The sequence below is a fragment of the Oncorhynchus clarkii genome, chromosome 23 (assembly GCF_045791955.1).
Source record: "Oncorhynchus clarkii lewisi isolate Uvic-CL-2024 chromosome 23, UVic_Ocla_1.0, whole genome shotgun sequence".
In the NCBI taxonomy this organism is placed as follows: domain Eukaryota; kingdom Metazoa; phylum Chordata; class Actinopteri; order Salmoniformes; family Salmonidae; genus Oncorhynchus; species Oncorhynchus clarkii.
In genome coordinates, this window is record NC_092169.1 from 13,027,115 (window position 1) to 13,050,523 (window position 23,409).

Sequence of the window (23,409 nt, forward strand, 5' to 3'; positions counted from 1 at the left end):
GTGGAAATTGATTGATTGATGGATGGATAGTTTTACTGATTGATATCAATGTGCAGGTCTGACTTTCTATGATTCACACAAAGGTCACAGTCAGGATACAGGGGCCGCTTGCACCAGTTGGGCTCCAGTTGGGCTCCGCTGTAAAATGCACTCTAAGAAGGACCTAAAAATGTGAACTGTTGTGCCACATGGGCGTAAGCCCTTCTATGAACTATAAATTCCATGCTTAGTAGGGAGCAGGCATACACTCTTAGGAAAAAAAAGGTGATGTCTAGAACCTAAAAGGGTACTTTGGCTGTCCCCATAGCAATCTATATTTTCAAAATCATGTGAGTCTCAAGTTCATATTTCACAACCTCTGCAGGCTTTATAAATTGCATGTGTGTGAGTCAATAGCGATAGCAAATAATCATCTATAAGTCTATGCTGGGTAAAGCTCCGCCTTATTTCAGCTCACTGGTCACAATAACAACACCCACCTGTAGTACACGCTCCACCAGGTATATCTCACTGGTCATCCCCAAAGCCAACACTTCCTTTGGCCTCCTTTCCTTCCAGTTCTCTGCTGCCAGTGACTGGAACGAATTGCAAAAATGAAGCTGGAGACTTACATTTCCCTCACTAAGTTTAAACATCAGCTATTTGAGCAGCTAATTGATCGCTGCAGCTGTAGATAGTCAATTTGTAAATAGCTCACCCAATCTACCTACCTCATCCCTATATTGTATTTATTTACTTTGCTGCTCTTTTGCACACCAGTATCACTAGTCACACACCATCATCTGCTCATCATCATCTGCTCATCTATCACTCCAGTGTTAATCTGCTAAATTGTAATTACTTTGCTACTATGGCCTATTTATTGCCTTACCACCTCATGCCATTTACACACACTGTATATATACTCCCCCCCCCTATTGTGTTATTGACTTTACGCTTGTTTATTCCATGTGTAACTCTGTGTTGTTTCTGTCGCACTGCTTTGCTTTATCTTGGCCAGGTTGCAGTTGTAAATGAGAACTTGTTCTCAACTAGCCTACCTGGTTAAATAAAGTTTAATAAAATAAAAATAAATTGTAAAAATAGACTAGGCCTCCACTTGATTTAGGATACATTAGCAAAATAAATGTTTCTGAGCAATGATAGATGAGTCAGCAAATACTGTAGATGAGCTATCACTTCCACTTATATGCCCAGCCAGAAATCAATTAACCAAATATACAGACAGAAATTCAGTTAAACAAAACCACTACGCTATCAGACAAGTCATTGGATTGTGGTTGGGAGTAGGCTATGCCTACTACACGAGTGAACAGAAAAAATATCCACTTGTTATCATAACATGCTAGAAAAAAATTCTGATCAGTGCTAGATGTGCAAACTAGACTAAATATGGTGATGAGCACACCTCAACATAGCTAACCGTTTCCCAGTAATTGTAACCAAATATCTAAAGATTCGGTGAATACCAAAATCTGACATTGATTTATCAAAATGTGTCTCCATGCTTGTCTCAAAGTAGAAATCAATCAATCCCCCCTCTCAGCACTCACCTCTCCCAAGGTTTCCTTCACGGGGTCGCCAGCAGCTGACCAGGCATTCTCTGACCTTTTAAATGTCGATTCACCTCAGCCCCCATCTTGACCCGTTCCGTCAGTTTGTGGTGGAGGTCGACACCTCAGATGTCGAAGTGGGGGCCGTCCTGTCCCAGCGTTCTTCCCAGGACCAAAAGCTCCACTCCTGCACTATCCTCTCCCATCGTCTTACCCCTGCTGAGATGTGGGAAATCGAGAACTCCTCACCGTCAAGATGGTGTTGGAGGAGTGGAGGCACTGGTTGGAAGGGGCAGAACACCCATTCTTAGTGTGGACTGGCCATAAGAACCTGGAATATCTCCGCACCGCCAAGCGCCTCAACTCTATGCAGGCTCGTTGGGCCCTGTAGTTCACCCGGTTCAATATCACTCTCTCCTACGACCCGGGGTCCAAGAACATGAAGCTGTACACACTCTCACAGTTGTATTGCCCTGCTGCTACTCTGTCTGACCCCGAGACCATCCTCCCTACCTCCTGTCTAGTGGCTGCAGTCATCTGGGGTATTGAGAGCATGGTCCGTAAGGCTAACCGGATGTTTGTCCCGGACTCTGCCTGTTCCCCAGTCAAACTGACCTGTCATCCAGGCTCCAGTCGGACCCTAATGAATAAAGGGTCTGAAGACTTATGTAAATGTGATATTTATTTTTATTTTCATTTTTTTTTACATTTGCAAACATTTCTAAAAACCTGTTTTTACTTTGTCATTATCCAGGCTGAAATGTAAGTCAAGGGGTCTGAATACGTTCTTAATGCACTGAAAATGATTTAGTATATCTAAAGACAAGATTAAATCAAGAATGGGTGACAATATAAGCCTTTCACTTGTAAATTATATATTGTCACTTGTGAATGATGCCCAGCGAATCATAGTCGCACACGTCATGTTCCCTAGCCCATAGACCTATATGTTTTAATAAGTGGCCAAATAACTTCTTAAAATGAAGCACATTAATCCACTTTACAAGGGGTGTAGAGCCTAACTAGAATACATAAGCTGTACGTGAGTTTCAAGTTTAGGGAAGATAATTTTCACCATAAAAATTCACCTTTATATTAACCGGCATCACAAGCATTACAAGCATAATCGCATTTGCGGTCACGTTCTGATCTGTTGCGTCAGCCACATTGCGTAAAAACATGTTTTTTTATGTTAGTGGTTGTATTAATTTGAGATCTATCGCATCCCACAACCATCCCAGACTAGGTTTTGAATATTTATTTCTCACAGAATAGAATAGGTCAACTTTTGTACTATGGAGGACAGTAGATTGACATAGGCTAGTGTTTTTGCTGTTCTTTAGGCCTTCTCATCTTGTTAGCTGACGAAAAGTAAATGTGGACAGTTCTTCCAATATCTTCAATATGCACCTCGGATTGGATAAGGAAGTGTGCAGTAGTGTCCCCAATGTGTCTGTCTTCACTTGTGGCCAGTGATAAAGACCGGATCACGTGATGGAGAGCCATATGAGTGAGAGGTGCTTCAGAGCGTGCAGCACTCAGGGAGAAGAGCACAACGCAGCAGTCTGTGCCAAGGGCACAACTGCCACTGGCCGCAAAAGGCATTACAGCCACACAAAGGTGATGCCACCGGGAAATTCGAGACATTATCAAGTGCTTGTCAAATTGTGAATGAGAGTCTGATGGAGTGTGTACAGCCTGCGCAAAAAAAAACAAAGCAGAGCTCAATTTACTCTTTCAATTTACTTTTTTCAAATCATCATTAGAGTCGCATCATGCAGCCTTACAATGTCTTTGCCCTCTCCCTCTCTCTCTCCCCCTCTCTCTCCCTCTCTACCGCACCTGCTGTCTCGACCTCTGAATGCTCGGCTATAAAAAGCCAACTGACATTTACTCCTGAAGTGCTGACCTGTTGCACCCTCTACAACCACTATGATTATTATTTGCCCTGCTGGTCATCTATGAACGTTTGAACATCTTGAAGAATGCCTTAATGGCAATGTACAAAGAGGACTGGCCACCCTACAGAGCCTGGTTCTTCTCTCGGTTTATTCCTAGGTTCCTGCCTTTCTAGGGAGTTTTTCCTAGCCACCGTGCTTCGACATCTGCATTGCTTGCTGTTTGGGGTTTTAGGCTGGGTATCTGTATAAGCACTTTGTGACATCTGCGGATGTCAAAAGGGCTTTATAAATATGTTTGATTGATTGATTGATGTACTTTTATGCCAACAAAAATAAGGGGTTAAATATGTGTGCAAAACAACACAAATATTTCCTGAGCTTTTTAAACCTCCTACATATAGAACAGACACTTCAAACTTTTTTTTTTTTACCGTCTTCTTTTTGCCATTTATGAATATTTTATTCAATGCAATTCTATGGGCTATAGTAGTAAAGGCCAAATTCAATATTTTATCAAATAATTGTTTTATATTTTTTTAATACTTAATAAAGATGTTCTACAATTCCAACTCAAATAGCTAAATGATCCATTGCATGACCATCTTAAAACCATTCAAATAAGTTACAGTGCCTTCAAAAAGTATTCACACCCCTTGACTTTTTCCAACTTTCTGTTGTTACAAAGTGGGATTAAAATGGATTCAATTTACATTTTTTGAAAACGTTCTACACTAAATACTTGATAATGTCAAAGTGGAAGAAAAATTCTAACATTTGTAAGAATAAATATGAAAAAAGAAACACAAATATATCCTGATTACATAAGTATTCAACCCTTTGAGTCAATACATGTTAGAATCACCTTTGGCAGCAATTACAGTTGTCTGCGTAAATTTCTGGGTAAATCTATAAAAGCTTTCCACACCTGGATTGCGCAAAATTTTCACATATTCTTTTCAAAATTCTTCAAGCTCTGTCAAATGGTTGTTGATCATTGCTAGACAACCAGTTTCAGGTCTTGCCATAGATTTTCACAATGATTTAAGTCAAAACTGTAACTCGGCCACTCAGGAACATTCACTGTCTTATTGGTAAGCAACTCCAGTGTAGATTTGACATTGGGATTTAGGTTATTATGCTGCTGAAAGGTGGATTAACTGCAATGTTGTTGATCCCCATCCTCAGTTATTTCCTATCACAGCCATTAAACTGTTTTTGTAACTGTTTTAAAGTTACCATTGGTCTCATGGTGAAATCCCTGAGTGGTTTCCTCCCTCTCCAGTAACTGAGTTAGGAAGGACGCCTGTAAATTTCTAGTGACCGGGTGTATTGATACACCATCCAACTTCACCATGCTCAAAGGGATATTAAATGTCTGCGTTTTATTTTTACCCATCTACCAATAGGTGCCCTTCTTTGCAAGGCATTGGAAAACCTCCCTGGTCTTTGTGGTTGAATATGTGTTTGAAATTCACTGCTCAGCTGAGGGACATTACAGATGTGTTGGGTTCAGAGATCAGGTAGTCATTCAGAAATCATGTTAAAAAGTAGCACAGAGTTCATCCATGCAACTTTTTAAAAATGTTTATATTTTTTTACCAGCTTTTTCAATATTGTCCCATCTCTGCAACGGGCTCGGCAGGCAAAGGCTGAGTCCTCCAAAACATGACCCGCCTAACCGCGCTTCTTAACACCTGCCCGTTTAACCCGGAAGCCAGCCGCACCAATGTGAAAAAACTGTTCAACTGATGGCCGAGGTCAGCCTGCATGTATGCAACAAGGCACTCAAGTAATACTGCAAAAAAAAACACGGCAAAGGAATATACTTTTTGGACTAAATCCAACACAACACATCACTGAATAACTGCATCGCTATTTTCAAGCATGGTGGTGGCTGCATCATACTATGGGTATGCTTGACATCGGCAAAGACTGGGGAGTTTCTCAGGATAAAAATAAATGGGATTTAGCTAAGCACAGGCAAAATCCTAGAGGAAAACCTGCTTTAGTCTGATACACTGAGAGAGGAATTCACCTTTCTGCAGTAAAATAACATAAAGCCAAATCCTGTGTAGCCAAGTTACAGTGTTGACTTAAATCTGCTTAAAAAATAGTGAGGAGGAGGATTATTTAAAATACTGTTTGAGGAGGTAGGGTTCAGATGTTTTCGGGAGATGGGCAGGGACTCTGCTGTCCTAGCTGGTTCCACTTTTGGGGTGTCAGGACAGAGAAGAGCTTGGACTGGGCTGAGTGGGAGCTGCCCTCCCGTAGGGGTGGGAGGGCCAAGAGAACTGAGGAGGCAGAACGGAGTGCTCGGGTTGTGGTGAAGGGTTTGAGCATAGTCTGAATGTAGTGAGGGGCAGTTCCTCTTGCTGTTCCGTAGATAAGTACCATGTTGTAGTGGATGCGAGCTTCGACTTGAAGACAGTGGAGTGTGCAGCGAAGCAGGTGGCTTTAGCATTCTGGATAAGTTGCAAGGGTTTGATGTAACAAGCGGGGAGCCAGCCAACAGCGAGTTGCAGTAATCCAGACTGGAGAGGGAAAGTGCCTGGATTAGGATCTGCGCCACTTCCTGTGTGAGGTAGGGCCGTACTCTACGGATGTTGTAGAGCATAAATCTGCAGGAGCGGGTCACTGCTTTGATGTTTGCAAAGAACGACAGGGTGTTGTCCAGGGTCAGTTCTGTCTCGTGGAGCTTGAAGTGGTGGGCCGACGTCCAAGTCGACATATCTGCCAGGCACTCAGAGCCACCTGCGTGTCAGAAGGGGGGAAGGAGAAAGTAGTTGAGCGTCATTCGCATAGACATGATAGGAGAGATCATGCAGAGATATTACGGAGCCGAGTGACTTAGTGTATAAAGAGAAGAGATGGCCTAGAACCGAGCCCTGGGGGACACCAGTAGTGAGAGTACATGGTGCAGACACAGATCCTCTCCACGTCACCTGGTAGGAGCGGCCTGCCTGGTGGGATGCAATCCAAGAGTGTGCATAGCCTGAAATGCCCAGCCCTGGGAGGGTGGAGAGGAGGATCTGATGGTTCAGGGTGTCAAAGGCAGCAGATAGATCAAGGAGGAAGAGAACAGAGGATAGAGAGTCAGCTTTGGCAGTGTGGAGAGACTCTGTGACACAGAGAATAGCAGTCTCGGTTGAGTGACCCTTCTTGAAGCCTGTTTTTGTGAGAAGACTGATTTTCGGGATGTCTCATGGTCTGACAAACACCGCTCTAGCTCTACCACCTTTCACCGCAGATATATATACCAAAGTGTGGGAACACGACTTCAAATAAATGGATTTGGCTAATTCAACCACACCGTTGCTGACAGGTGTATAAAGTTGAGCATACAACCAGCCATGTAATCTCCATAGACAAACATTGGCAGTATAATGGCCTTACTGAAGAGCTCAGTGACTTTCAATGTGGCACCGTCATAGGATGCCACCTTTCCAACAAGCCAGTTTGTCAAATTTCTTCCATGCTAGAGCTGCCCCGGTCAACTGTTGTTGCTTTTATTGTGAAGTGGAAACATCTAGGAGCAACAACGGCTTAGCTTTCGAAGTGGTAGGCCACACAAGGTCACAGAAGGGGACCTCCGAGTGTTGAAGTACGTAGTGTGTAAAAATCATCTGTTCTCGGTTGCAACACTCACGACCGAGGTCCAAACTGCCTCTGGAAGCAACATCAGCACAAGAACTGTTCGTCAGGAGCTTAATGAAATGGGTTTCCATGGCAGAGTAGCCATACACATTCCTGAAATCTGGACTCTGTAGCAGTGGAAATGCGTTGTCTGGAGGGATGAATCACGCTTCACCATCTGGCAGTCCGACGGACAAATCTGAGTTTGGCGGATGGCATGAGAACGCCACCTGTCCCAATTCATAGTGCCAACTGTAAAGTTTGGAGGAGGAATAATGGTCTGGGGCTTTTTCGTGGTTTGGGCTAGGCCCCTTAGTTCCAGTAAAAGGAAAGCTTAACGCTACAGCATACAATTACATTCTAGATGATTCTGTGCTTCCAACGTTGTGGCAACAGTTTGGGGAAGCCCCTGTCCTGTTTCAGCATGACAATGCCCCCTTGGAAAAAGCGAGGTCCATACAGAAATGGTTTGTTGAGATCAGTGTGGAAGAACTTGACTGGCCTTTACAGAGCCCTGACCTCAACCCCATTGAATACTTTTGGGATGAATTTGAACGCTGACTACGAACCAGGCCTAATCGCCCTTCATCAGTGCCTGACCTCACTAATCCTCTTGTGACTAAATGGAAGCAAGTCCCCGCAGAAATGTTCCAACATCTAGTGGATAGACTTCACATAGGAGTGGAGGCTGTTATAGCAGCAAAAGGGGGACCAACTCCATATTAATGCCCATGGTTTTGGAATAAGATGTTCGATGAGCAGATGTCCAAATACTTTTGGTCATGTAGTTTTTCTCTAGCTTAAACTGACAGATTTTGATGGTGATTTTTGTTATCGATTGACGCACAGGTGTGTTAATCGACTCTCAGGATTTCAACTTAAAAAAACAGAGGTTGTCTTGATAAGCACTCACACCATCATGAACAACATCAGCAGCTGCAGGCCTCAATATTGATGGTGTCAAGGTCCTCCCCTTCTTTGAGGTTCACAACCTGGGTGTGATACAGTAAGTGACAGTCAGCTCTCGTTTGAGGCACACTTCAAGAGTATGACCAAAGTCATTTTTTTCCATCTACGGAACATTGCCAGGTTACGACCTATGCCAACAAAACCTGTGGCTAAGTGACTCATCTACACCTTTATTTCACCTTGTCTGAAATATTGTATTGCCCGTTTTGTTTGCGCATCTGCCAAGTGCCTAAATAGGCTATAGTATGTCCAGAACTGCGCTGCACGTGTCCTCACCCCCTTTCAGCAGCCCTGCATCAGACTAAAAACTATGGGTGACAGGGCATTCAGTTGCATGACTCTGCAGCTGTGGAACGCACTTGCAGACACTGTAAGGGCTCCAGAGTCTCTGTCCTCCTTTAAGGCACAGCTCAAGAACGTTCTGCCTAATCATTGGTAAAATATCTGATTGGTCAGAAGACCAATTACTGGCAGAATTGGGCTGCCCGTGTCTACGCAGCCTTTGTCTTTCAAAAAATAAATACAGAAATCAAATGTATTTATGAAGCCCTTTTGACATCAGCAGATGTCACAAAGTGCTATGCAGAAACCCATCCTAAAACCCCAAACAGCAAGCAATGCAGATAAAGAAGCACGGCGGGCAGGAAAAACTCTCTAGAAAGGCAGGAATCTAGGAAGAAACAAAGAGAGGAATGAGGCTCTGAGGGGTGGCCAGTCCTCCTCTGACTGTGCAGGGTGGAGATTATAAGAGTACATGGCCATTAAGGCCAGATTGTTCTTGAAGATGTTCAAACATTCATAGATGACCAGCAGGGTCAAATAATAGTTTCAGTGGTTGTAGAGGGTGCAACTCCCTCAGGAGTTAATGTCAGTTGGGTTTTCATAGCCGAGCATTCAGAGGTTGAGAGAGAAAGTCGAAATCAGCAGGTCCGGGACAAGGTAGCACGTCCGGTGAACAGGTCAGGGTTCCATAGCCGGAGGCAGAACAGTTGAAACTGGAGAAGCAGCACAACCAGGTGGACTCGGGACAGCCAAGAGTCATCAGGCCAGGTAGTCCTGACCTTATGAAATGATGAGTCTTCAGTAAAGACTTAAAGGTCGAGTCCAAGTCTTTGTCTCTCACATGGAAAACCTTGAAATCTGCCCTACCCTTAACAGGAAGTGAAGCCATTGTAGAGAAGCTAGCACTGGAGTAATATGATCACATTTTTGGTTCTAGTCAAGATTCTAGCAGCCGTGTATAGCACTAACGGAAGTTGATTTAGTGCTTTATCAGGGTAGCCGGAGAGTAGAGCATTGCAGTAGTCTAATCTAGAAGTGAAAAAAGCATGGATTAGTTTTTCTGCATAATTTTTTCGACAAAAAGTTTCAGATTTTTGCAATGTTACTAAGATGGAAAACGCTGTCCTTCTAATAGTCTTGATATGTTCGTCAAAAGAGAGATCAGGGTCCAGAGTAACGCCAAGGTCCTTCACAGATTTATTTGAGACGACTGTACAACCATCAAGATTAATTCTCAGATCCAACAGCAGATCTCTTTGATTCATGTGACCTAGAACAAGCATGTCTGTTTTGTCCGGGTTTAAAAGTAAAAGATTTGCCGCCATCCACTTCCTTACATCTGAAACACAGCCTTCCATGGTAGGCAATATTCTAAATTGGTAGGCACAGGAAGTAGCAACGATTATTGAAATTATTCAATTACACCCAGGATACAACATGTTTGTGAGCAACCCGGTTTTGAGACTGTCTAGCAACGTGTCTGTGTGTAGTAGACAATTGAAAAGGCCATTAGTATAGAAATAGTGGTTGCATGTAAAAGCCATCATTTGTGTGTTTTCTATGATGTATGATGTCAGAGGAATACAGAGTGAGAAGGTGAGGCTGTAAAATGGACAGAGAGAAGGTCAAAGTGGGAGTGGCAGACAAATAAAGAGAGAGATAGAGAGAGGGATGCCCTGACCTCTCAGAAAAAGGTGACCAGCACTGGCCCTCTGAGTCCTAATGTTGAATGAAGGATTGTAGGGACCCTGAACTCCAATCCTCACCCTCTCCAGGGGCCCATAACCTCACAGAGGTGTGTGTGTGTGTGTGTGTGTGTGTGTGTGTGTGTGTGTGTGTGTGTGTGTGTGTGTGTGTGTGTGTGTGTGTGTGTGTGTGTGTGTGTGCGTGTATCAGTGGTGTAAAGTACTTAAGTAAAAAATACTTTAAAGTACTACTATTTGGGGGTATCTGTACTTTACTTTACTATTTATGTTTTTGCATTGCATTTTACATTCCGACAGAAAATAATGTACTCTTTACCTTTTTTAATACATTTTCCCTGACACCCAAAATTGTCCAATTCACAAACTAATCAAAAGAACATCCCTGGTCATCCCGACTGCACCTGATCTGGCAGACTCACTAAACACAATTTTTTTGTTTGTAAATTATGTCTGAGTGTTGGAGTATGCCCCTGGCTATCCGCCAAAAAGAAGAAGAAAAAATTGTGCTGGTCTGGTTTGCTTAATATAAGGAATTTGAAATTGTTTTTACCTTTTGATTTTGATACTTAAGTATTCTTAAAAACACATACTTTTAGACTTTTTCTCATGTATTATTTTACTGGGTGACTTTTACCTTTACTCAAGTCATTTTCTATTAAGGTATCTTTACTTTTACTCAAGCATGACAATTTGGTACTTTTTCCACCACTGGTGTGTATGTGCGGGTGTGCGTGTGCATGTATGAGTGTGGACTTGCAAACATGTGAGCCTGTGTGTGTTTATTATGATGGAGTCCCCATGGGAGCAGGACAATTACTATCTGCACCTGCAGCCCATCAGGTATAATAAAGTGAAATAGAGTTGAGGAGGAGATTATGGTGTTCAATATACATAGAGTGGGAGAGATTGTGTGCAATTGACTAGTGAGATAGAGAGAGGGTAGACAAAGAGGGTGCATCAGGAAAGAATGACAGAGAGAGAGCGAGAGAAAGAGAGAGAGAATGAGATGTGATTCGAGGTGTCCAAGGGTTCTGTAATTATAACAGATCTTGTGTAACCATGGGAACGTGACAGGGAGAGAGCAGGCCCGCCCTCGTGATTCCCCTACATACACTACACGAGAGAAACACAAGAAGAGGTCTAATGAAGTGATATGAAGTTTTTTATTTTTTTATTTGACCTTTATTTAACCAGGTAGGCAAGTTGAGAACAAGTTCTCATTTACAATTGCGACCTGGCCAAGATAAAGCAAAGCAGTTCGACACATACAACGACACAGAGTTACACATGGAGTAAAACAAACATACAGTCAATAATACAGTAGAAACAAGTCTATATACGATGTGAGCAAATGAGGTGAGATAAGGGAGGTAAAGGCAAAAAAAAAGGCCATGGTGGCAAAGTAAATACAATATAGCAAGTAAACCACTGGAATGGTAGATTTGCAGTGGAAGAATGTGCAAAGTAGAAATAAAAATAATGGGGTGCAAAAGAGCAAAATAAATAAATAAAATAAAACAAATACAGTAGGGAAAGAGGTAGTTGTTTGGGCTAAATTATAGGTGGGCTATGTACAGGTGCAGTAATCTGTGAGCTGCTCTGACAGCTGGTTCTTAAAGCTAATGAGGGAGACAAGTGTTTCCAGTTTCAGAGATTTTTGTAGTTCGTTCCAGTCATTGGCAGCAGAGAACTGGAAGGAGAGGCGGCCAAAGAAATAATTGGTTTTGGGGGTGATAAGAGAGATATACCTGAAAGAATGACAGAAAGAGAGAGAGATGTGATGTGAGGTGCCCAATGGTTCTGTAATTATAACAGAACTTGTGGAACAATGGGTATCTGACAGGGTGAGAGCAGGACCCCCTTCGTGATTCCCCTACATACACTACATGACAAAAATTATATGGACACCTGCTCGTCGAACATCTCATTCCAAAATCATGGGCATTAATATGGAGTTGGTCCCACCTTTTCTGCTATAACAGCCTCCACTTTTCTGGGAAGGTTTTCCACTAGATGTTTGAACATTGCTGCGGGGACTTGCCTCCATTCAGCCACGAGCATTAGTGAGGTCGGTCACTGATGTTGGCCGATTAGGCCTGGCTCACAGTCGGCGTTCCAATTCATCCCAAATGTGTTTGATGGGGTTGAGGTTAGGCCAGTCAAGTTCTTCCACAACAATCTTGACAAACCATTTATGTATGGATCTTGCTTTGTGTATGGGGCATTGTCATGGTGAAACAGGAAAGGGCTTTCCCCAAACTGTTGCCACAAAGTTGGAAGCACAGAATCATCTAGAATGTAATTGTATGCTGTAGCGTTAAGATTTCCCTTTACTGGAACTAAGGGGCCAAGCCCAAACCATGAAAAACAGCCCCAGACCATTATTCCTCCTCCACCAAACTTTACAGTTGCCACTATGCATTGGGACAAGTAGCGTTCTCCTGGCATCTGCCAAATCCAGATCCGTCCGTCGGACTGCCAGATGGTGAAGCGTGATTCATCACTCTAGAGAACGCATTTCCACTGCTCCAGATTACAATAATGGCAAGCTTTACACCATTCCAGCCGACGCTTGGCATTTGGCATAGTGAGTTTAGGCTTGTGTGCCTAATCCACTCATTTGAAGGGGTGTCCATATACTTTTGTATATATAGTGTATCAAGCAGATGGTAATTGAAATGCCGGAAAAATAATAAAGGAAAGTAATGGTAATTGTTCATAAATTGAAAAGGTCCCCTGTTAAAGTAATGGTCAATATCCAATTAATGAAAAGCTTTTCATTCGTTTTCGGAAATCTAATGAACCTCAAATGAACACCCTGCAGGCCATTCTAATATTTTGTTGCTAAGTTGGCTAAAGAGCTAACCCATGACCCATAGAGATTAACTACTGTTGTTAGATAACCCAACTATTGGATAGCGCCAACGGACATGGCAGCATCGCGACTAGCGCTTAGAAATTGTTGCTTTATTTAGTTTTTTTATGAACTATTTTTTACAATATTAGCTCAGGAAATGCTTTATGTCATTACATACAGCCGGGAAGAACTATTGGATATTAGAGCGGCGGTAACTCACCAGAACTACCAGCATTACGAACAGGAATACGACTTTCCTGGAGCAGATCCTTTTTTACTCTCCCCAGAGCAATTGAACTTATTCCAGAGGCCGATCCAAAACATCGTCGGCGGAGGAGAGGCACTCGAGGCCTGCTGGTTCGACTTATGAGGCACGCACACCAACAACCTCTTCTGAGTAAATTACTCGCTAATGTTCAGTGCTTGGATAATCTTTGGGATAGGCGTGCTGCTAGCGCCCCACCTCGACAACATCCGGTGAAATTGCAGAGCGCGAAATTCAAAATACAACATTTGTAATATTAAACATTAATGAAAATACAAGTGTCTTACATTGTTTAAAATCTTAACTTCTTGTTAACTTCTTTGGCACTGGGGGGCAGTATTGAGTAGCTTGGATGAATAAAGCGCCCAGCGTAAACTGCCTGCTACTCAAAATATGCATATAATTAGTAGATTTGGATAGAAAACACTTTCTAAAACTGTTTGAATGATGTCTGTGAGTATAACAGAGGTCATATGGCAGGCAAAAACCTGATAAAAAATCAGACCAGGAAGTGGGAAATCTGAGGTTTGTAGTTTTTCAAGTCATTGCCTATCCAATTTACAGTGTCTATGAGGTCATATTGCACATCCTAAGGGTTCCACTAGATGTCAACAGTCTTTAGAACCTTGTTTCAGGCTTCTACTGTGAAGGGGGAGAGAATAAGAGCTGTTTGAGTCAGGTGTCTGGCAGAATGCCTTGAGCTCAGTCAGGCGTGCGCCAGTGAGAGTTAGCTGCGTTCCTTTTCATTTCTAAAGACATAGGAATTGTCCGGTTGAAACATTATTGAAGATTTATGATAAAAACATCCTGAAGATTGATCCTATACATCGTTTGACATGTTTCTAGAACTGTAATGGAACTGTCATCTGAACTAAGTGCCTGCGCCATGTGAATTTGGATTTGTGAACTAAACTTTATTCAACAAAATACAAATTTATTGTGTAACAGAGTCCTGGGAGTGCATTCCGATGAAGATCATCAAAGGTAAGTGAATATTTATAACGCTATTTCTGAGTTTTGTGACCCCTCTCCTTCTTTGGAAAATGGCTGTATGTTTTACTTTGTGATTGCAAACAAACAGAGACCTTCAAATGGAAAATGTCTGTAATGCATTTGTATGCGGGGCGCTGACCTAACATATTCGCAAGGTGTGCTTTCGCTGTAAAGCCTTTTTGAAATCAGACACTGTGGCTGGATTAACGAGAAGTGTATCTTTAAAATGGTGTATAATACTTGTATGTTTGAGGAATTTTAATTATGAGATTTCTGTTGTTTTGAATTTGACGCTAGCGTCCCACATATCCCAGAGAAGTTAATCCAATCCTTTGTCAGATTTCAAAAAGGCTTTACGGCGAAAGCACATCATGTGATTATCTGAGGACAGCGCCCCGCATACAAGCGCATTACAAACATTTTCCAAACAAGCAGAGGCAACACAAAAGTCAGAAATAGAGATAAAATAAATCACTTACATTTGAAGGTCTCTGTTTGTTTGCAATCACAAGGGTCGCAGCTTCATAACAAATTGTCATTTTGTTCCAATAAAGTCCTTCATTATATCCTAAAAAAGTCAGTTTAGTTGGCGCGCTTGACTCAGTAATCCACTGGTTTCCCTCGTTCATAATGCATACAAATGAATCACAAAGGTTAACAATAAACTTTGTCCAAACAAGTCAAACAACGTTTCTAATCAATCCTCAGGTACCCTAATATGTAAATAAACGCTAAAATTTAAAAAGGAGAATAGTATGTTCATTACCAGAGATAAATAACGAAGTGTGCGCCGACGCACGCCACAATACTACAGCCAAAATGGGAGCCACCTAGAGAAATTACACATTTTAGCTAATTTTTTCAAAAACAACTGCAATCTGGGAGGTATTCCATTGATATTCCCATAGACAAAACAAATTCTGGATGGATTCTCCTCGGGTTTTCTCCTGCCATACGAGTTATACTCACAGACATTATTTTAACAGTTTTTGAAACTTTATATGCATATTCTAGCTTCTGAGCCTGAGTAACAGGCAGTTTACTTTGGGCACCTCAGTGATCCAAACTTCCGAATACTACCCCCTATCCCGAAGAAGATAACAAAGTTTATAAGCTTAGCGCAAGGATTTCTTTCCAGAGAGAAATCGGGGCCTGTAACATACCAGCAGGATTCTAAGTACATCGCACAGAACGGAATAAATATCTCTCCAGCAAGCAGTGTGATTATCGACACATGGTGTAATTCTAGGAACATACAGGAACTTAACCTCTTTGATCTCTAGGGGCGCTATTTCATTTTTGGATAAAAAACGTTCCCGTTTTAAGCGCGATATTTTGTCACGAAAAGATGCTCGACTATGCATTTTCTTGACAGTTTTTGAAAGAAAACACTCTGAAGTTTCAGAATCTGCAAAGATATTGTCTGTAAGTGCCCCAGAACTCATTCTACAGGCGAAACCAAGATGATGCGTCAACCAGGAAATGAGCAGAATCTCTGAAGCTCTGTTTTCCATTGTCTCCTTATATGGCTGTGATTGCGCAAGGAATGAGCCTACACTTTCTGTCGTTCCCCCAAGGTGTTAGCAGCATTGTGACGTATTTGTAGGCACATCATTGGAAGATTGACCATAAGAGACTACATTTTCCAAGTGTCCGCCTGGTGTCCTGCGTGGAATTCGGTGCGCAAACGCCAGCTGCTTGTACTTTTCCATTTGATTGAGGGGAGAAAACATGCTTCCACGAACGATATATCATTGAAGAGATATGTGAAAAACACCTTGAGGATTGATTCTAAACAACGTTTGCCATGTTTTCAGTCGATATTATGGAGTTAATTTGGAAAAAAGTTTGCGTTTTGAGGACTGAATTTGTTTTTTTTTTGGTAGCCAAATGTGATGTAGAAAGAGCTATTTCGAATTCACAAAGAATCTTTTTTGGAAAAACTGAGCATCTGCTATCTAACTGAGAGTCTCCTCATTGAAAACATCCGAAGTTCTTCAAAGGTAAATGATTTTATTTGAAGGCTTTTATGTTTTTGTTGAAATCTTGCGTGCTGGATGCTAACGCTAATGCTAACGCTAAATGCTATGCTAGCTAGCGACTTTTACACAAATGATTGTTTTCCTATGGTTGAGAAGCATATTTTGAAAATCTGAGATGACAGTGTTGTTTACAAAAGGCTAAGCTTGAGAGATGGCATATTTATTTCATTTCATTTGCGATTTTCATGAATAGTTAACGTTGCGTTATGGTAATGAGCTTAGGTCTGTAAATAGAATCCCGGATCCGGGTTTGGTAGACGCAACAGGTTAAGTCATGGTGTTCACCCGACCTATAATACCTCACAATTAAATGCCGACCATATTATCTCCCAAGAGAATTCTCCTCCGTCATCGCCAAGGCCGTTTACATCCCACCACAAGCCGAAACCTCAATGGCCCTCAAAGAACTCCACTGAACTTTATGCAAACTGGAAACCACATATCCTGAGGCTGCATTTGTTGTAGCTGGGGATTTTAACAAAGCAAATCTGAGGACTAGGCTGCCAAAATTATATAAACATGTTGAATGTCCTACCCGCGCTACTAAGACTCTCGACCATTACTATTCTAACTTCCGGGATGCTTACAAGCCCCTCCCCCGCCCTTTGTTTCAGCAAAACTGGCCATGATTCCATCTTGCTCCTCCCGTCCTATAGGCATAAACTCAAACAGGAAGTACCCGTGCTTCATACTATTCAAAACTGGTCTGACCAATCAGAATCCACACTTCGGGATCGTTTTGATCACGTGGACTGGGATATGTTCCGGGTAGCATGCAAAAATAATCGAGACGCATACACGGATATGGTGACTGAGTTCATAAGGAAGTGTATAAGAGATGTAGTACCCACTGTGACTACTAAAACCTTCCCAAACCTGAAACCTTGGCTAGATGTTAGCATTCCCTTGAAACTGAAAGCACAAACCACCGCATTGAACAATGGCAAGGCGACAAGTAATATGGCAGAATATAAACAGTGTAGTTATTCACTCCGCAAGGCAATAAAACAAGCAAAACGTCAGTATAGAGACAATGTGGAGTTGAAATTCAACGGCTCAGACACAAGACATATGTGGCAGGGAATACAGATAATCACGGACTACAAAAGGAAAACCAGCCATGTCCCCGAGACCAACGTCTTGCTTCTGCACAGGCTAAACACATTCTTTAGTCACTTTGAGGATAACACAGTGCCACCAAAGCTACCAAGGCCTGTGGGCTCTCCTTCTCCGTGGCCGATGTGAGTTAAACATTTAAACATGGTAACCCTCGCAGAGCTGCCGGTCCAGATGGCATCCCTAGCCGTGTCCTCAGAGCATGCGCAGACCAGCTGGCTGGTGTGTTTACAGGCATATTCAATCTCTCCCTATCCCAGTATGCTGTCTCCACATGATTCAAGATGGCCACCATTGTTCTGGTACCCAAGAAGGCAAAGGTAACTGAACTTAATGACTATCTCCCCATAGCATTCACCTCTGTCATCATGAAGTGCTTTGGGAGACTAGTCAAGGATCATATCACCTCTACCTTACCTTCCACCCTAGACCCACTTCAATTTGCTTACCGCCCCAATAGATCCACAGACGATCCAAACGCCATCACTCTGCACACTGCCCAATCCCATCTGGACAAGAGGAATACCTATGTAAGAATGCTGATTATTGGCTATAGCTCAGCGTTCAACAACATAGTACCCTCCAAACTCCTCATTAACTTCTCTAGGGTAGGGGGCAGCATTCAGAATTTTGGATGAAAAGAGTGCCCAGATTAAACTGCCTGCTACTCAGGCCCAGAAGATAGGATATGCATATAATTGGTTTGATTTGGATAGAAAACACTCTAACGTTTCCGGAAATGTTAAAATAGTGTCTGAGTATAACAGAACTGATTTGGCAGGCGAAAACCTGAGAAAAATCCATCCAGGAAGTAGGATTTTTTTGTTTGTTTGTAGTTTTCTATTCATTGCCATTACAGTATCCATTGACTTTGGACTCAAATAGCATTTCCTATGCCTTCCACTAGATGTCAACAGTCTTTAGTGATTGTTTCAGGCTTGTATTCTGAAAAATGAGGGAGTAAGAGCAGTCTGAATGAATGGACCCTGCAGTGTCACATAGCTTTTTCATGCGCACGACTGAGTGCCATTCTTGCCAAGGTTGTTTACCTTTTATATTGACAACGTTATTTTCCGATTGAAATATTATCGATTATGTAGGCTAAAAACAACGTGACGATTGAATATGAACATTGTTTGATATGTTTCTATGAACTTTACGGATACAATTTGGATTTCTTCCCTGACTGTTGTGACTGCGTTTGAGCCTGTGGATTACTGAAGAAAACTCGCAAACAAAATGGAGGTTTTTGGATATAAAGAGAAACTTTATAAAACAAAACAAATATTTATTGAGTAAATTAATGTCTTCTGAGTGCAACCATATGAAGATCATCAAAGGAAAGTTATTCATTTTATCTCTATTTCTGACTTGGCTGGTTACTGTTTGTAATGATTTGTCTGCTGGGCGATTTTCTCAAATAATTGTAAGATATGCTTTCGCCGTAAAGCCTTTTTGAATTCTGACACTGTGGTTGGATTCACAAGAAGTTAGTCTTTAGATCTATGTCATTTTTATAATGAGTATTTCTGTATTTGAATTTGGCGGAAATATCAGTAATGTTATACTCACAGACAATATTTTGACAGTTTTGGAAACTTTAGAGTGTTTTCTATCCAATACTAATAATAATATGCATATATTAGCAACTGAGACTGAGGAGCTGGCCATTTACAATGGGCACCTTTTCATCCAAGCTGCTCAATACTGCCCCTGCAGCCATACGAAGTTAAGCTCGTGGCCCTGTCTCTGAACCCCACCCTGTACAACTGGTTCCTGGACTTCCTGACAGGCCGTCCCCAGGTGGTGAAGGTAGGAAACATCACCTTCCCTCCGCTGATCCTCAACACTGGGATCACACAAGGGTGCGTGCTCAGCCCCCTCCTGTACTCCCTGTTAACTCATAACTAAGTGGCCAAGCACGCCTCCAACTTAATCATCAAATTTGCAGATGACACAACAGTAGTAGGTTTGATTACCAATGATGACGAGACAGCCTACAGGGAGGAGGTGGGGGCTCTGGAAGTGTGGTGCCTGGAAAACAACCTCTCATTCAACATCAACAAAACAAAGGAGATTATCGTGGACCTCAGGAAACAGCAGAGAGTACACCCACCTATCTACATCGCCGGGACCGCAGTGGAGAAGGTGGAAAGCTTCAGGTTCCTTGGCATACACATCACTAACAAACTGAAATGGACCACCCACACAGACAGAGCCTCTTCAACCTCAGGAGGTGAAAGAAAGTTGGCTTGTCACCTAAATAAAACCCTCCCATTTTTTTACAGATACCCAATTGAAAGCATCCTGTCGGGCTGTATCCCTGCCTGGTACGGCAACTGCACCGCCCACAACCACAAGGCTCTCCAGAGGGTGGTGCAGTCTGCCTAACGCATTACCGGGGGCAAACTATCCACCCACCAGGACACCTACAGTACCCGATGTCACAGGAAGGCCAAAAAGATTATCAAGGACATCAGCCACCCGAGCCACCCAACTATTTCCATTGCCTGTTCACCCCACTATCATCTAGAAGGCGAGGTCAGTACAGGTGCATCAAAGCTGGGACCGAGAGACTGGAAAACAGTTTCTATCTCAAGGCCATCAGACTGTTAAACAGCCATCACTAGCACATTAAAGCCTGCTGCCTATAGGCATAGACTAGGAATCAATGCCACTTTAAGGAATGGAACACTAGTCACTTTAATAATGTTTACATATCTGACATTAGTCATCTCATATGTATAAACTCTTCTATACTATTCTATGGTATCTTAGTCACTTAATAATGCTTACATATCTTGCATTACTCAACTCAAATGTATATACTGTTTTACTATACAATTCTACTGTATCTTAGTCTGTTCCGCTTTGACATTGCTCGTCCATATGTATATAGTCTTAATTCATTCCTACTGAGATTTGTGTGTATTAGGTATATGTTGTGAAATGTGTTAGATATTGCTTGTTAGATATTACTGCACTGTTGGAGATAGAAGCACAAGCATTTTGCTACACCCCCAATAACATCTGCTAATCATGTGTATGTGAACAATACACTTTGATTTGATTTGTCCTTAACCCTCATATAAGGTGACTGCCAGCCTATGCAAATCATCAGACCTCACCACGGCCACAAATTATTGGGCTCCAACCGTGTTTTCACTTCAAAGGCTGTAGTGTTGGTACCCTGGCCATGTCTTAGGGACTTGGGTTACAGAGAGGGGAGATCACAGACAACTTTTTCCTCTGATAAATAAATAATAGGAGCTCATTAATCAGCATCAAACTGATGGCCACATCCAGAAATACGATGCTGTAGCAGGGAGATTCTGGGCTTTAATAGCGCCCGTCCACGCAAGACCCACACCTCATTAGCCTTCAGGAGCTTGGGTATGTGAAGTCCATCATGCTCTGTCATGAAATCTGAAGGAAGAGAGGAGGCCTTACGTTGGATGTAGCTATTATTTTATAATCTGTTCTGTTTTTTCTCAGAGCTCAACCTCTCAGAAAGAGAGAGGATGTGATGATGTTGTAAACCTTTGACCTCTCAGAGAGAGATGACGTGATATTGCATAACAACCTGTAAATAAAATAGATTTTTATTTTTATTTCATGTAATGGACATACACAAAATAGTTAAAATTGGTGAAGTGAAATGAAATAAATAACTTGTTTCAAAAAATTCCAAAAAGTTTAAAACAGAAAAGTGGTGTGTGCATATGTATTCACCAGCTTTCATATGAAGTCCTGAATAATATCTGGTGCAACCAATTACCTTCAGAAGTCACATAACTAGTTAAATTAAGTCCACCTGTGTGCAATCTAAGTGTTAAATGATCTCAGTATATTTACAGCTGTTCTGAAAGGCCCCAGAGTCTGCAACCACCAAGCAAGCGGCACCATGAAGACCAAGGAGCTCGTCTACCTTTGATGATCTTTGTATGTTTTCACTCACGAGTCTCCCAGTTAGACAACAAATGTTCCTTTTGTTCCATAAAGATATTTTTTATATCCAAATACCTCCGTTAGTGTGGTGCGTTATGCCCAGGAATCCACCGGAAAGAGCGGTCACGACAACGCAGACAAAAATTCCAAATTATATCCATAATGTCCACAGAAAAATGTCAAACGTTTTTCATAATCAATCGTCAGGGTGTTTTTCAAATATCTATTCGATAATATATCAACCGGGACAGTTGGCTTTTCACTAGGGCCGGGAGTAACAATGGCCGCCTTTCTCTTTTGCACACAACTCATTCTGAGAGCCCCCACCTATCCACTTACGCAATGTGGTCGTTCACGCTCATTCTTCAATATCAAAGCCTGAAACTATGTCTAAAGGCTGTTGACACCTTAGGGAAGCCATAGAAAAAGGTATCTGGTTGATATTCCTTTAAATGGGCAATAGGGATGCATAACAACGGAGAGGTTTCAAAAACAGGGGCACTTCCTGATTGGATTTTCCTCAGGTTTTAGCCTGAAATATCAGTTATGTTTAACTCACAGGCAACATTTTGACAGTTTTGGCAACTTTAGAGTGTTTTCTATCCCAATCTGCCAATTATATGGATATTCTAGCATCTGGTCCTGAGAAATAGACCGTTTACTTTGGGAACGTTATTTTTCCAAACATTAAAATAGTGCCCCCTAGCTTCAAGAGGTTAATTAGAGAGGCAACAAAGACACCAAAGATAACCCTGCAGGAGCTGCAAAGCTCTACAGTGGAGATTGGAGTATCTGTCCATAGGACCACTAAACCGTACACTCCACAGAGCTGGGCTTTACGGAAGAGTGTCCAGAAAAAAAGCCATTGCTCAAAGAAATAAATAAGCAAACACGTTTGGTGTTTGCCAAAAGGCATGTGGGAGACTCCCCAAACATGGAATAATGTACTCTGGTCAGATGAGACTAAATTGAGCTCTTTTGCCATGAAGGAAAGCACTACGTCTGGCGCAAACCCAACACCTCTCATCACCCATCAACAGGGACAGCGAAACTGGTCAGAAATTAAGGAATAATGGATGGAGCTAAATATAGTAAAATTCTTGGGGCAAACCTGTTTCAGTCTTCCAGAGATTTGAGACTAGGACAGAGGTTCATCTTCCAGCAGGACAATGACCCTAAGCATACTGCAACAGCAACACTCAAGTGGTTTAAGTGGAAACATTTAAATGTCTTGGAATGGCCTAGTCAAAGCCCAGACCTCAATCCCATTGAGAATCTGTGGCCTGATTTAAAGATTGCTGTACACCAGCGGAACCCATCCAACTTGAAAAAGCTGGAGCAGTTTTGCCTTGAAGAATGGGCAAGAATCCCAGTGGCTAGATGTGCTAAACTTATAGAGATATAAGTTTAAGGTGGCTCTACAAAGTACTGATTTGGGGTGGTGAATAGTTATGCACACTCACGTTCTGTTTTTTGTATTATTTCTTGTTTGCTTCACAATAAAAAATATTTAGCATCTTCAAAGTGGTAGGCATGTTGTGTAAATCAACTGATACAACCCCCCCCAAAAAACATTTTTAATTCCAGGTTGTAAGGGAAGAAAATAGAAAAAAATAGGAAAAATACTTTCACAAGCCACTCTACCTCCTGGGAATTATTTGTCTTACATTTAGTTTTTTTCCTCCCTTTTTCCCCAAAGGAGGCCATTTTGCACCATTGTGTAAGCACGGCATTAACTCAATGCCCTGTGGGATTATAGATATTGTGCATATTCAGCTATATTTCCCATTGTTTTATACGAGTACCTTGGAGGTTTGTGTACTGGTGTCATTGTTTGAAGGTTAAAACTTCTTTAGGATAGGGGACGGTTGCGTCCCACTTGGGCAAAAAACAGGGAAAATTTAGCGTGGCAAATAAATAAAAAATGATATAAAAATCAAACTTTCATTAAATCACACATACAGTGGGGAGAACAAGTATGTGTGTTTCGGGTCGTTGTCATGCTGGAAGACCCAGCCACGACCCATCTTCAATACTCTTACTGAGGGAAGGAGGTTGTTGGCCAAGATCTCGCGATACATGGCCCCATCCATCCTCCCCTCAATATGATGCAGTCATCCTTTCCCCTTTGCAGAAAAGCATCC

At 42.0% G+C, this 23,409-nt stretch overlaps 1 protein-coding gene across 1 annotated transcript in view; it reads left to right on the forward strand.

The window, feature by feature from the left end:
- LOC139381349 (protocadherin-15-like) overlaps window positions 1-23,409 on the forward strand; it is a 216,073-nt gene that overhangs the window by 93,684 nt on the left and 98,980 nt on the right. The window lies entirely within an intron of this gene.